At 48.6% G+C, this 15,356-nt stretch overlaps 1 protein-coding gene across 15 annotated transcripts in view; it reads left to right on the top strand.

Annotated features, from left to right (window-relative positions):
- The window catches only part of EXOC2 (exocyst complex component 2), a 146,392-nt gene continuing 134,242 nt past the window's right edge, over positions 3,207–15,356 (top strand). For 9 of the 15 annotated variants that reach the window (XM_021100105.1, XM_021100098.1, XM_013988934.2 and 6 more), the window contains exon 1: positions 3,226–3,623. The gene's annotated coding sequence lies outside the window, so the exon portion shown is untranslated. Of the gene's footprint in view, positions 3,624–15,356 lie in introns of all 15 variants that reach the window. The other 6 variants (XM_021100104.1, XM_021100097.1, XM_021100096.1 and 3 more) reach the window with 3 other exon arrangements.

The following is a 15,356-nucleotide window of genomic DNA, read 5'->3' as shown; positions in this document are numbered from 1 at the left end:
GCCGTGGCCATATGGTTGAGTTAAGATTGTTGAAACACCATATCCTTCTGTAGACCCAGCTTTATTTACAGTTTTCTTAACAAAATATGCAAATAGAAGGTAAACAGTAAAACACAAGAACCCTGCTTTGGAGACATTTGACTATTTTGAGGCCTTTGCAAATACAAAGCTCTGAAGCTAACAAGAAATATAGGTGCTGAAATTCACATAAAGGCATTTGCTAGGAGTACAGGGTATCGAGATTCCTCACCCAATCTGAGAATTGCTAAAATAGCCTCGTAACCATCACAGCCTTGGAGGATTTAAAACTGTCCTTGCAATCTTAAAACAGAACAGCTTCTAAAGAAGAACACGAAGTTGGGCAATAGTCATGAAACATCTCAACAGTTTATATGTTGTCAATTTACAGATTTAGCCTGGCTCATTTTGCCTCTAAGTGGTCATTAAACGTATTTTGAAACAGACTCCTAGAAACAGTCACCTCCTCCAACTCTGCCACTTCATACTGTATTGTTATTATTGTCCTTTTAGTTTCTCATTCAACGCATTTATTGAGCATCTACTATGTGTGAGGCGTGGGTGAATAAGGCAGGCCCCTCAAGGAACTTACAACTTAGTGGCGGAAGGCAAAAAAGGAAACACTATATTTATAGGGGGTGGCTGGTGCTATTATTGGGTGGTTGACCTCATGTATTGAATACCTGCTATTCTAGGCCCTGTGGCATCTATAACAATGCAAACAGGAACGTCAGAAAGAGGCTTGGAATCTGTGAGTTAACAAAAGATCAAACAATTGTCAAAAGATGGTTAAAGAGCATCACTAAGACACGTGTTCTGAGGATTACAATCTATACTAATTATGGTCTATTACAAACTGATACGCCATGTAGTAGGAAACATGTCAGCTGTTCACTTAATTAAAAAAAAATCTACAGAACAGGGAACTATGTCTGTCGTAGTGTTTGCTAAGACTGAAACCAGAGGAAATCTATGCTTCAAAGTTATTTTTTCTTCTCTAGGTCAAATGAAATTTGATGCAGAATTGAAAATACAAAGCTGTACAATATTTAACTGCCCCAACAGCTACTACAGCGGTCTTGGGTTTAATGATTTCATTTGCTACCGGCTTCTGCATGTAGCCCACTAACATTTGCTAGCTGGCTTCAGAACATGGACCAGAATTTCAGAAAACAAAAGCAAAAACAAAACTACCAGTAATTTTTATATTAGCAAAAGACTCATTCTTCTGAGTGTTTCTGTCTCAGAGCTACAGCATACATGTCATTTTTTTGGATTCAGGAAAGATCTGGGTCCTCAAGAGCCATTCACAGTGGCTACCGGCAGGATCGCCTGGCTTGGGAACCGCATCACGGAGACCAAAGGAGAGAGAAATGGGTTCAGTTTCACTGTGAGGCAGGTACCACTGCCGACCTGTGCTGCAGGCCACCGACTGGCGCCCCCTGTGTTTAATTCTGGGACAGCCGAGGTGCTGCACAGGGGATCACTCCCTCCCAGGCAAAGGGGAGAAAAACAAAGTCCGCCAAGTCCCACAGCTCAGAGCCTTTGTCCCAAATATCTTTTTCTCAGGATGTAGTTCTCTAACAGGTGTGCAATTCAACACATACAGATATTTAAATTACAATGAATGTATATTGCTTTTTTTTCCCTATGATAATGACTATCCTAGGTCGGATTCCCCTAGAAGCTGACCCTGAGATAGGGTTTTGAAGCTAGTAGTTAACTTGGGAGGTGAGACTAGGAAACAGCAGGAGGGGATGGGGGTGCCCGGCAGGAAAGGGGAGGAAGCAAGAAGAGGTGTGGGGCACTGGGGCCCAGCCTCTGGGCACGCTGGGTACCATGCCTCACAGCCACGGGGAGCCAGGCAGCTGGAGTTCTACACCACCTCCCTGCCCCTCTTCTGCTCAGAAGCCTGCTTCTGAGCCAGGGAGCCCTCGGGTGCTTTGGGGTTACCATGCGTCCAGGAAGGAAGCCCCGAGGCACAGGGAGCAGGTTTCCCAGAAAGCAGCTTTCAGAGAGCAGGACAGGTGTGGGTGGGCTCTGGTGGGCCCTGCTGTTGTGTTCTCTGGCCCTCTCGCTGGCTCCTCATGCCGATGTCACACCCACATCAGGAGTGGTGATGGGCTGAGCTATGGGCTCCTCTGCAGTTGGTCTTGGGCCCATAGAGATCCTCAGCATCTTCCTGTCACTCCCTCTGGGCTCCCTCACCTTCCACCAGCACTTTTGCTGACCCAGACTGCTTGCTTGATGATGTGACCAGACTTTTGTCCCTCTTGGGTCTGAGCCCCTGGTTGCCATGCCCCCATCAGGCCAAGGTTGCTGATATCACCAGGCACGGAAAGCTGCCCAGTGAGTGCCCAGAAGTAATCCTTCCTGTCCCTACTTCCTCCTGGTTATAAAGGTCATTCTTGCCTCCTGAATGAGAAGAGTCTTTAGATTTAGTGGAACATTTTGTCCCCTGGCAGAGCATCATTTGCTGCCGCAGGTGTCAGGGTTCTACTTCAGACAAAGCATCACACGCTATAAGGTTCAAAATACCTCCTGCATCCCATAGAACAGCATAGCAACCCTGCAAAATGTTACCCCAAGCCAGAGCCACAGCTGTGCCTTTGAGGCCGTTCTAATGTTCTACCAGGGTGGCAGCTTCTGAGTGTGTGATGTTGGGGCAGAAACTGTGCCTCCTGTGTTACTGTCTCTTTTGTCAAACCCTACTCACTCTCAAGGGGGTCCCTGCTCGAGGCGATTAAAGGGGAAATTCCATGACGATAAATCAGACACTGTGAGCAACTGCAGTGATGCTTGCCAGAGCCCTTGCAGGCCAGGAAGACTAAGCCGAACCCACATCTGCATCTAGGTCTGAGCCAACTCCCTTGCCACCCAATGGCTGGCTGACTGCAGGGAGGGAAGCCACCGTCCACCGGCAGCACCTTGGCCTCGGCGTCCAGAGGACGCACGCAGCGCGCAGCTCCATCGCTGCCCCTTCGGCTACTCTATTCGCGAGGCCCGGTGTCCGCTGGGACTACGCGCTGGGGTAACGCGCAGAGCCGAGAGGAGAGGAGCAGCGGCGGGGCACAGGAGCAGCCACCGCCAGGGCTCGCCACCGCTCACTCCGGAACACCGGGCGCGCGGCTCTTCCCCCTCAACCCAAAGGCCGGAAAACCGCAGGCCCTTCCGCTTCCGCCGCTTCCCCGGGAGGCGCGTCACTTCCGGCCGGGCCGCGGGGGGCCGTCCGCTGTCAGGCAACCCGTTCCCTCTGGCTGGGTCTGGACGGGCGCCTTTCTGTGTTCGAGGCCAACGCCCCGCGGTGCCTGCCGGCTGAACCCGAACGGTGCCCACGCTCAGGGGGCCGCGAGGCCACGGTCCCCGAGTGTCAGCCCGGGGCTCCAGAGGGTCGGAGTCGCGGCCGGGTCCTTCGCTCCCGCCGGTCTCCCAACTCCCGCCCCCATCCAGCCCCCAAACCGCGGCCATCCGGCGTTCGGCGCTCGACTGCGCGGCGGATCGACGCCTTCGGCGCTCCGGCGGCGGAAGTGAGGGCGCTGAAGGCTGGGCGGCCTCGGCCCGGGGTCTCCTGCTTGAGCGCTGGGTCCGTGCCTGCCTGTCTGCAGGTAGGTGTGGGGGCCGAGGTCCTGGCTGAGGGCCCGCCGGGGGTGCAGGCGGGAGGGCTAGCCACCGCCGTCGGCCTCGCGCCGCTCTGCAGCCCTTACGGTGCGGAGGGGCGCCTGCGGGCGTCGCGGAGCCCTGCCTGGAAGCCCGGCGTGGGCCTTGGGAGTGCCGGCCCGCAGCGGGAGGTTGCACTTGGCCCTGCTTGCGTCCTTACCTGTCACTGCGCAAGGCTTGAGAATTTACGGGTGAAGAGCGAGGAAGAGGCAGGCTTTGCTTGTTTCTTAGGTTGCACCACTGGAGAGCTCTCCCGGGTGCCGTCACTGTTTTTACAGATTGATTGTGTTGTGCCCATTTCACTGGCGAGGAAGCGTTAGATCAGGGTGGTTACGGAACTAGTGTGAAGCCGGGCAGTTACTCATTGTTTAGCAGCGGCGGAGGCAGCGTAGTGAGAGCATCCGAACCTGTGCTCTCTTTCTCCTTCCAGCCTGGGCCTGCCCAGAAGGGCAAGGAACAGTTCGCGAAAGAGCTTGTCTGAATGGAAGGAAGCTTTTCTTAATCGCTAAAGCGTTTCTTAGTCGCTGAAGAAGACGTGTGTCACTTGTTTAAAAAAATGAGTAAACTTACAAGGAAAACTTAAAAAGTATTGTAAAAACCACATTTAAATTAAGTCATTCGGGTGCTCTATAGTGAAAGCTAGTTTTAGTTGAGGTCATGTGGACCCCTCTTCCAATGCACAATAATATTTTGATTATACTCTGGCCAGGCTTTGTGTAACGACACAGGAACTGGAAGCCAAAAGCTTCCCAAGGAACATTTGTGTTAAAAGTTGTTGACTCAAAAGGAGGTAATAGAAAGAGGATGATGTGGGCTTAGTACTTAAATGTTCTTTCTGTTTGGTTAAGTAGAAACTCTGTAATTTTAAACAGCGGATCCCCCAATGTAACTTGGAACAACTCTTGGAAGTTTCAGAAAGTGACTTTTTCTTCTTTTCAGGTACTTAATTTCCTGAACTGAATATTATTTTGAAAATGATACTTCTCTAAAGATGATTATTCACCTCCAAAGTTAAATTTTCATTCATTCCACAAATATTTGAGAGCTGGATATATGAATCTGATGAGAAATGAAATTAGTACTGAAACGTGGCACAGGCGGTCTTTTAAGAAAGGATTTGGGACAATTTCTAGTGTCAGGGCAGTGGCATCCTTAGGCTGGGTAGGAAATGCTCGTACAGTTAGTCTCTCCAGGACTTTTTCATCCATTCTCCAGTTTACTCATCTTACCTGGCCAGAATTCCTGGCCAGATTGAAATTTTCTGACTCAGTGAATCCTGGAACCACTTAGTACTGCCCTATCCTTGTGTTGTCACAGAGTGGAGCTTAAATGTTATACTGAATGGATGAGTTTCAGGGCCCTGTTGAGTAGAGAGGAATTTTTTTTTTTTTTTTTTTTTTTGGTCTTTTTGCTTTTTCTAGGGCGGCTCCCGTGGCATGTGGAGCTTCCCAGGCTAGGGGTCTAATCAGAGCTGTAGCCCCCATACTATGCCAGAGCCACAGCGATGCGGGGTCCGAGCCGTGTCTTCGACCTACACAACAGGTCACGGCAACACCGGATCTTTAACCCATTGAGCAAGGCCAGGGATTGAACCTGCAACCTTGGTTCCTAGTCGGATTCATTAACCACTGAGCCTGGCAGGAACTCCGAATAGAGAGGATTTTGAAATTGACCAGAATGGGAACTAAGGATGGCTCTGCTGAGCAGTGTGCGGTGCATTGATTGTTCCCAGACCCTGGGAGTGTGTTCTTGGATTCCCTGGTGAGATCACATGGTGGAGTGTTCAGTTACAGTCCCCGTGATTCAGTGCATGCTCATGTTGGTTTAAAAGAATTATTGATGCAAACACAAATTTAGAGTCGTCGTAGAGAAATTATGCATCTTGCAGCTGTGGCCACACCCACAGGCATCCTTAGAATTCAGCTGAGTCAAAGCACCATATAGTGGGCTGTTACCAGCCCTGCTTTGTAGCATGGGCTGTTCTACTTGGTAGCGTCTTCGGGCTTTAGTTTCCTTATATCTGTTGTCAGAGAATACCTAAAACTAGATTATCTCCGAGTTCTTCCTGCTTTGAAATTTTCTGACTCAGTGAATCCTGGAACCACTTAGTACTGTCCTATCCTTGCGTTGTCTTAGGGGCCGTAGATATTGTTGGCATTTACGTGTAGGTCAAGAAGACTAAACTCTTGCCCGAACGGGATTAGTCTTAGTCACTTTTGTATCTCCCAGTTGGAGCACAAGCCTGACTGAGAAGAGGGTATTTTTGCTTCTTCCACTAAAGAACAGCGAGAGCTGGGCGGCAGCCCTTAGGAATTCAGAGAAAGGAAGGGTCTTTTGGGGCTGGAGCAATTGGGAGGACTCCAGGGAAATCAGCCCTTGGTGGGTGGGGCTGGGGCTCTGGGGTCTGGGTGGTGTGTGAGCAGCAGAGGCCCTCGGCCTGGAAAGGGGTCCGTTGCGGATTATAGAGGCCGGCCTCGAAGGTCAGGCAGAGGAGGTCAGGAACTGACTTCTGAGGTTTTTTTTTTTTTTTTTTTTTTCCTCTCCTGGAAAATTGTCTCAGGCTTGCTTAGAAGCTTCATTAACATCCTTTAATACTGTTGTAGCATTTAAGACTGGGGTGGACTATACAGTTTGCTTAATTTTGGGCTTTGGTTTTAGTAATTCCTTCTACTTACTACTTACCACTTACAATAAATCTTGGTATCAGTATGGAGACAACATCGGACACTGGGACTCAGGACCAGGATTGTAGTTAGAATGAAGCTGCCCAAGGCAGCTCCTCGGCACAAGCTAGGGTGGTGCCTGGCCTGAGTCAGCTAGCCGGGCTGCTTTGGGCCGGGTCGCTTTGGGCCGGGTCGGCCTTTGCTTTCATATGTAAGCTTTAGTGAATTTTTGAAGGCTTATCCACTGATAAATTTCTGTCATTTGGGGGGTGGGGTGGTGGTGGTGGTGTGATTTTAACTTTTGCTTATTATTTTACCGGAAGACAAAACAAAAACCGAGGAATATTTCCGTTTAACTTTAATGAAAGCCCCGTGTGATTGACAGCCTGTGAACCTGGGTCAGTCATGGTGTCGGCAGGAATCAGAATTCATGCCTGATGGTTCAAGTAAGCAGATGTGAAAAAAGGAACTACTTGCAGAGGTGTAGGGAGGGCTAGGGAACGAAGGGGATGGTGAGAGCTGCTCAGAGCTGGAGCCTCAGCCCAGGGGTGTGGCTGCTGCCAGAGGTGTGGTGCTGGGGGCTGGGGGAGCAGGCCCGAAGCGCCCCAGCCTGAGACGGGTTCTGCCACCACCACCCACTCTCTGCCGGCAGTCTCTCCTCTTGCTGACCCTCTCTCAGTTACCTCCATTAGTTCTGCTCTTTTACCGGATTTTCATCACGCATACAAGGATGCTCTGTTGTACCCTCATCTTTCTGTGGCAGCTGGCAGGCAGATTCTCAGCCTTGGACCACCTCAGCTCTTTACCTTTTAAAATACTTGAACTGAGTTGCTGAGACCAGCAGGGGAAAACCCTAGCATCTAGACTTGTACCCTTATTAATCCAGGATCACCATTTCATCTGGCCATCAAAGAATTTTCTAGAGTTTTCCTTGTCAGCCACTTGCTTCTTCTCTGCAGAATCTATTTTAAACATTTTCTACTTTTCTCAAACCTCTTGTCCTTTCACACAGCCAGTATATACTCTGAGCAGGTCATCTTGCCACCTACCTGAGGCCCATTAGAGCATCACAGGAGAATCCTGGGCTCTTTCCTCCTCTCAGTTACACTGAAAGAGATTACGTTTACTTCAAGACAAGTAAGCCCCCACTCCTGCACTTCATCCCGTGCTCATCTCTGGCTGAAGGCTCCTTCCTGTTACCCTTTGAACATGCTTAGACACAGACAGGAGTAAAGGAAACCTGAAACATAGCAATAAAAGTAGCTGCGTCCTCCGACTCCGCAGGGTCTTGTCCTGTCATTTCCCCGGTGTGGTGCCTGGACACAAGTGCTCACTAGATGTTTGTTGGACTAAGCTTCGGAGGGTGCTTCCTTGTTTCAGATTCCCAGTTATCTGCATCTCTTTGTTTTTCTGAGGGATGCCATTCCGACACTGTCATCTTTTGAGGTGCGAGGTGACCAGTCTCCGTATATCCTAAATCTTCTGGGTCAACTAAGCAAAAATAGAGATCAGTTTTATTTGATAATGACTTTTTCAGTATTGTCCAGAAGAGCTGTGTTTCTGGGACTAAAAACAACACCTGGACATTTTTATTCCCTAAAAAGTTATATTTCCTAAAATATCAAGAAGTTATGTTTTGTCCACCCAGGGTGGGTCTAGTGGAGAGGCGGTGTCGGGACATGGGACAACTGGCAATAGATGGACGAACAAACGACGCCCTTGTGGGAGGTGCCCTCCCTTCTTCTTCCTGCCACTAGGAAGCCCACCTGCTTCGAGCTTTCTGTTTCTACGTGTCTCTTTTTCAGGGCTGGTGGGAGAGGGGATGGATTTGCAGCGTTCTCTTTCCTTTTGATATGTTGCCAGTATCCAGTGGCGTTGAGTCAGAGGACCAGCCACCTTTAGACTCACAGCTTTTGACTTTGAAATATGGTGAAGGTAGTTGTCCTTAGGAAGAGACAGCTTGCTGAGGCAGAAGATTTTATAGTTTCTGGGAAATAAAGGAGACTTTTAATTAACTCTTATAATTAAGATGGCTTCCAGTGCTTGTTTTAACAAAGTAGCTGGGTATGCCACTAGTTATGTGACGGGTCAGTTGTGTGGGCGCTGTGGCCAAATGGTCGGCTTTCCCCATGGACTCTCTGGCTTCCAGCAGTCTCTGCTAGTCACCTCATGTGTGTTTTCTCCCTTTAGTCCTTTACCTCCAAACATTGGACCAGGAGTGAAGAGTTTTTTCTCCATTAAAAAAAACCAAAACTGAGTTCCCATCCTGGCTTAGCCATTAATGAACCCGATTAGGATCCACGAGGATTTGGGTTCCATCCCTGGCCTCACTCAGTGGGTTAAGGATCCGGTGTGGCTGTGGCTGTAGTATAGACCAGTGGCTGCAGCTCCAGTTCACCCCCTAACCTGGCAACCTCCATATGCTGGGGGTGCGGCCCTAAAAAGCAAAAAAAAAAAAAAAAAAAAAAAAAGTGCTGTTTATATTTTTTAAATCACTGGATTTTTCCCCAGGTAAAATGAAATATAAATACTTATGCTTTCATGAAAACCCAGCAGATTTCAGTTACACTTTGTTTTGGGGAGTGGTGAAGGAAAGAGGTCTGAGGAGAGAGCGGGGAAGCAGGGCTGCTTTGTCTGTCTGTCCAGCCCTTCCTTTCTGCTGACACCTTCGTAGTCGGCACCCGTGGATTCTTTCAGCTTTTGTGCATGATTGTGCTTTTGTTAATGGTGATTTTGAGGCAGAGCGGGAGAGAGGGATCCGCTTGGTAAACTGGACAGAAGAGTTCTCCACCCTGAGTCTGAGACTTGTCCCGCCCGGGGCTGTGAGATGGCCAAGCTGTGGCCGTGCTGGTCGCACTCGACCGAGACCCTCTCGGGAAAAGCAGAGTTTATGGGGGAAGCGATGGCGGTGACTCACCCTTTCCTTTTTAGGGCCACACCCTCGGCAGGTGGTGGTTCCCAGGCTCGGGGTCTAATCGGAGCCGTGGCTGTCGGCCTAGCCACAGCCACGGCGACGCAGGGTCCGAGCCACCGAGCCACGTCTGTGACCTACAGCAGAGCTCACGGCAGTGCTGGTTCCTTCACCCACTGAGCGGATCCCACTGAGCGAGGCTAGGGATTGAACCTGCGTCCTCATGGATGCTAGTCCGATTTAGTCCGATTTAGTCCGATTCGTTTCTTCTGAGCCATGACCAGAACTCCCTGTGGTTACATTTTCTGGTTTCTTTTTCTCTTAATACTGCTACTCATTTTTTTCTATGTATATTTAGTTTGAAATTATGTAAAAAAAAATTTACTGTCTTTTTTTCTACCGGTAAATCTTTTGGAAAATTAAAGTTTGAGCCACAGTGAAATATGGGAAAATTATAAAATTAAAATTTTCTGTGCTCTGTTGGACAAACACTTTGCTTTCAGGCTGTGTGCTTTAAAGGAGAAGAGGCAGGCAGGTTAAACCAATGTAATATAAATCTAAAAGAAAATGACTGTATTTAAGTAGATGTTATAGAGTATAAGAAAATGGCTGTCTTTATTTTAATGAGATGCTTTTATAATGGTAATTTTCTCTTGTGCTCTGTGATGGATGGGAGGTTAATTGATGTTAAATGGATGCTTTGTTAATCCTTCATCAGCTACTAAATTGGTTGGGGGAGTACAGGTCAAGGCCACAGCAGGCGGGACTGGCTTGTTTTCTCTGGGAACCCACCCTTCACTGTCCCCTCCTCGCCCCCTCCCCTCGCCTCGCCCCCTCCCCTCGCCTCGCCCCCTCGCCTCGCCTGGCCCCCTCCCCTCGCCCCCTCCCTTCCCCTCGCCCCCTCCCCTCGCCCCCTCCCCTCGCCCCCTCCCCTCTCCTCGCCCCCTCCCCTCGCCTGGCCCCCCTCCCTTCCCCTCGCCCCCTCCCCTCGCCTGACCCTCGCCCCCTCCCCTCGCCTCGCCCCCTCCCCTCGCCTGGCCCCCTCGCCTGACCCTCGCCCCCTCCCCTCGCCCCCTCCCCTCGCCCCCTCCCCTCGCCCCCTCCCCTCGCCCCCTCCCCTCGCCTCGCCCCCTCCCCTCGCCCCCTCCCTTCCCCTCGCCCCCTCCCCTCGCCCCCTCCCTTCCCAGGTCCCCTCTCCCCCCTCCCTTCCCAGGTCCCCTCTCCCCCCTCCCTCCCTCCCCTCCGGCGTGACAGCTGGTGGACGTTGCGTGCGAGTTCAGCCGGCGCTGTGTGGTCCGAGTGTGTGGTCTCCCCTCTGAGCTCTGAGGGGGTGGGGGCAGAGAGCACATTGTTTACTTTAATTTCCTTCGGATGCCGGCTTGTGCCCAGAGTTTCCCGAAGTCTGACTCCTGGGAGAGAGGCTTCAATCCCTCGCAGCTGGGCTGCAGCCTGGGCCGCGGGCGTCCCTGTTTGATCCCCGGAGGCTCAGAGATGCTAATGGCACTGCTGAGTGCTGGGGTGCTTCTGCTTGCCCAGAGTCTTGAAAAAACTTCGAAGAAATTTCTTCGAAGTAGAGAAGTAAAGCAGAAATTTTAACCTCAGTGGACAAAGTTGATGTATTTGTAGAAATCAGGAAAGCTATTACACAGAATTTGGGTCAGATTAATCCAGCCCTGTGCATGTAGAAGGATCTAGGAATTGTGACATCCTGTCATGTTTAACGATTAAAAAAAAATTAGCCAATTCCAGCTGACAGTTGATGCCTTGAACTTTTTTGAAAATCTGCGTAGATTTTGGCATGCTTGTTTACAGTAGTGACTATATTTGTCAGCGGTCATATTGGCTTATTTCATCATAAAGGTTTGACAAGTTGAGATGGTTAAAAAACAGACAGCGGGCCCCAAATGGAAGCACTTGTGCTAGGCTCAGTGTTAGCAAACTGAGACCGTAATACCTAATGTAATCGCAGTTTCAGTCTTTCCCAGGAAGGCAGTCTTCACCATTGGGTCTGCAGTGACCTGGTCAGGACTGGTGCGGTTCCATGCTGTCCCCAGAGGACGCTGACCTTGCCTGAAACAGCTCCCTGTTGGTAGCTTCCTCATCAGCAGCCCTTCCTGCCGCAGACCTCTTTCACTTGGTCCAGTTCCTCCAAGCTCCTTTCTCTTTGCTGGACAGGATGTTACCTGGTTCATGAATTGTTGAATAAAGCCAGTTAGGTCTAGGCATGTACATGAAACATTGTTTTTCTGTGATTATATAAACTTGGGACAATGTCTTTTTTCCCCCCTAATTCTTTCATTATAAATAGCTTAGCAGTAGATTCTTGATTTTGTTCCTCTCCTCCTGACCATTCTTGTTGGGATGGCTGAGATGTCAGTGAGCAGATGTAGTGGGAGCACATTCCAGTCTTGCTCGGAGGGCCTTGGTTGCTGCTGCCTATTTAGGACTAGACAGCTAGGTCACTGACGCCTTCCAGTGGGATAAGGTGGGTAGCTTGTTGTTCTGCTGCTCTTCTTGCTAATTTTAACCCTGCGCTTCAGTAAATGACCTCAGTTTCCGTCTCTGGGAGGGTAAAATCTCCCTCCTCTTCCTTGTTCCCTTTAAGTCCTGGCCCTGGTTTTCTTAGTCTCTTTTCGTCTCCATCAGAAGACTTTAGAAGTTAGTAGGGTCAGACACTTTTCTAAAAAAAAAAATGCTATCATCCCCTGTTTCTTCTTGTGTCCTTTTTTGGGGGGGTTCTGTGTTTGTGGTGCTAATGATAATGTGATGCTCCCAGGAATTCTGGAGCAAAGTGGGCATATTCACGAAGCTGTGTCCCCATCAGCACCATCTAACCGTCACCTTCTCGCCCTCCTCTCTCAGTCCGTCCCCATCCCTCCTCTCGCCACCACTTACTCTGCTCACTGTCTCCACAGATGTACCTGGTCTGAACTTTGAGGGCAGGGGACTCATACAGTATGCGATCCTTGTGGCAGAGTTGTGCAGTATCAGCCATTTCCCTATGTCCTTTACCCAGCGAGTGGACATTGTGTGTGTGCAGGGAGAAAACATTACCAGATGCTGGCTGTAGCAGGGGTCCCGATCAGTAAAATGGGACTTAGGTTTTGGAAACAGGAGCTGTAAGACGCCCTGGGCTTATCTTTGATAGAAGTGCCTCACGTGTGCGCTCTGTTGGCCCTCCGCTGCAGCCGGCCTGCGGGGGCCTGAGTTGCACATTGTCGTCAGGTTCATTGTTGACTGGCTGTTTGAACGCTCAGTGGAGAAATCCTGATGGGACCAGATCCCTCCATTTCCTGCTTCACGTTTACTGGCTGAGTTCTGCAGGACAGAGCCATGGGGAGGCCCAACGAAAGGGGCAGGCGGGCTTTCAGTCTTGGAAACTGGAGTGGGAACTGCTCTCAGGAGCAGCTGAGTCCCTTGCAGGGCAGAGAAAAGCTTCTGTAGAGCCACGGTACCTTGTGTGTTTTTAAAAATAGCATTCCAAAGGATTCTCTATTGAAGACAAGTTCGTCTTTAAAAGTCTAAGAAAAAATGACTGCCTTTGTTTGGACTTTAAATTATTTAGAACTGAAGAGTTAGAATCTTTTTATATAGTCTCAGTACTGCTCCTTCCTTTTTTGTGGGGATTTTTTAAATTGAAAAATCGAACTTAAATCACTTTTGGCCTGGGTCTTTATAGAAATAAAAGGCAGTTGAAAAATGTGCAGACATTCAGGAAGGGTGAAACTCTGTTTAAACACTTAAAATATTTTTGGGAAAAAGGGGACACAATATTAAAGATCTGACACTACACAGTAGATTTCTGATTTTCAGGTAATTCTTTATGGAAACGGTAATAGGAGAGCAAACTTTTCACCTCTTGGGCCTTAGAAAAGGAAGCCACATTCGAACTTGACCTGCTGTCACCCAGAGGCAGCCAGGAGGAGGAGTTGTTCTGTGCGGGTCTTGGTAGCTAATTTGAATGCAAACTAACTACCTTTCTGTGGCCTGAGCTGTAGCTTCCTATGGAGTGAGTGCCTTTGGGCTGAGTGGTCAGAGGAGCTGTTGCAGGGTGATCAAGTCAACATTTGGGAGCTAGATAGAGGACTCAGTTTCTGTAGTAGTAGTTTTTGGCAATTCCTATTGTGGCACAGATTTATTCGCTTAAAAACTAGTGCACGGGATAAGGTACAGAAGCAAGGAATGGTGTCTGTCTGGCAGTGGACAAACCAGGTTGACATCCCTCCCAGAGGCCACCTCTCTTGGAGGTGGGGTCTTGGAGCTGGAATCCCACATGGCCTGAGGTTTAATGCTGTCCTTGAAGAGCCAGAAAAAGAGCACCAGTGAGCCCATGTGTTCCCAGTTCTGTTCATCCCACTAGCCAAGTGTCCACTTGGCTCTGGTGCTGGGAGTACAGAAAAGAACATTTGTCTTAAATTCTTCAGAATGGAAGATAATAATATAGGTCAGAAACTCAGATCTACATAATGAAAGGAGCATTAGAAAAAAACAAATGAAGATAAAATTGTCTTCATAGATCTAGCGGCTAACGGTTTGTTCAGAATAATAGCAGCAGCACCATATTTGGTGATTGTCTCGTAGGTAATTGAATGAATGGCAGCAGTGTTGTGAAGGGTGGGAGGAGAAACTGGGACTGCTCTAAGGCACTGCGCTACTTGGAGCTGCGTGGTGTCATTTGAAAGTCCACTTGGAGAAGTTGTGCATGTGTTATGCAGCCTCTCGGGCAACGCCCAGAAGGTTAAGGAGTGTAATTGTTATGCTGAGAGAGGATGAGCAGTGGGATGGTCAAGGCAGTGATACTGAAATGGTGAGAACTGGAATAATACACTTGTCAGAGCTCACAGAATGTGTAACAGAGTGAATCCTAGAATAAACTCTGGGATTTAGTTAACAGTGTGTCAGTACTGGCCTATCAGTTGTAGCAAGTACTCGCTATTAATGCAAGATGTTAATAATGGACAAATCTGTATGTGCAGTTGGCAGACCACTCAGTTTTTCTCTAGGCCTAAAACCATTAAAAAAGCCAGTTCACTAAAGAGCAGAATGAATAATGAATGCAGAGGAAGGAATTAATGACTTGGAGGATAGAGTAATGGAAATCACCCAGTCAGGAGAGCAGACAGAAAACCAAGTGGAAAAACATGAAAGCAATATAAAAGATCTATGGGATAATATAAAGCAGGCCAATCTACACATAATAGGGATTCCAGAGGAATAGAAAAAGAAAAGATGGAAAATATATTTGAGAAATTATGTCTGAAAACTTTCCAAATCTAAAGGAGACAGATACTAAGACAGAGGAAGCACAGAGGGCCCCAAACAAGTTGAACCCAACAGTCCCACTCCAAGACGTATTATAATAAGAACGGCAAAAGTTGAAGAGGGGATTCCAAAGACAGCAAGAGAAAAACAAAGCATTCCTTGTAAGGGAACCCCTGTAAGGCTGTCAGCTGATTCCTCTAGAGAAATGCTACTGGCCAGAAGAGAATCTTAAGATACATTCAAAGTTCTAAAAGGGAAAAATTTGCAGCCTAGAATACTCTACCCAGCAAGAATATCATTTAAAATAGAAGGAGAAATAAAGAATTTCTCCAACAAACAAAAACTAAAAGAGTACAGCAATACTTAACCCATCCTAAAAGAAATACGGAAAGGGTTTCTCTAAATCAAAAAGAAGTAAGAAGAAATAGGATGGAGAAAATCACGATTGGAAAGCAATCATTAAAATAAGCCAGTTTACAGATCTAAAAGGGGGAAAAAACCTATTGTAAGAGTGATGGTAAAGTCAAGGAACAGCAAAAGGACAAACATGAAGATGTTAAAAGAGGACTTCAGAATCGTAAAATATGGGGAAGGAAGGTAAGAAAGTCTAGACTTTTGTTAAGAATGTGTTTGAGGGAGTTCCTGTCGTGGCGCAGTGGTTAACGAATCTGACTAGGAACCATGAGGTTGCGGGTTTGGTCCCTGCTCTTGCTCAGTGGGTTAACGATCCGGCGTTGCCGTGAGTTGTGGTGTAGGTTGCAGACGCGGCTCGGATCCCTCGTTGCTGTGGCTCTGGCGTAGGCCGGTGGCTACAGCTCCGATTGGACCCCTAGCCTGGGAACCTC

Source organism: Sus scrofa, chromosome 7 (assembly GCF_000003025.6).
Source record: "Sus scrofa isolate TJ Tabasco breed Duroc chromosome 7, Sscrofa11.1, whole genome shotgun sequence".
Taxonomy (NCBI): Eukaryota; Metazoa; Chordata; class Mammalia; order Artiodactyla; family Suidae; genus Sus; species Sus scrofa.
This window is presented reverse-complemented; position numbering and strand designations above follow the sequence as displayed.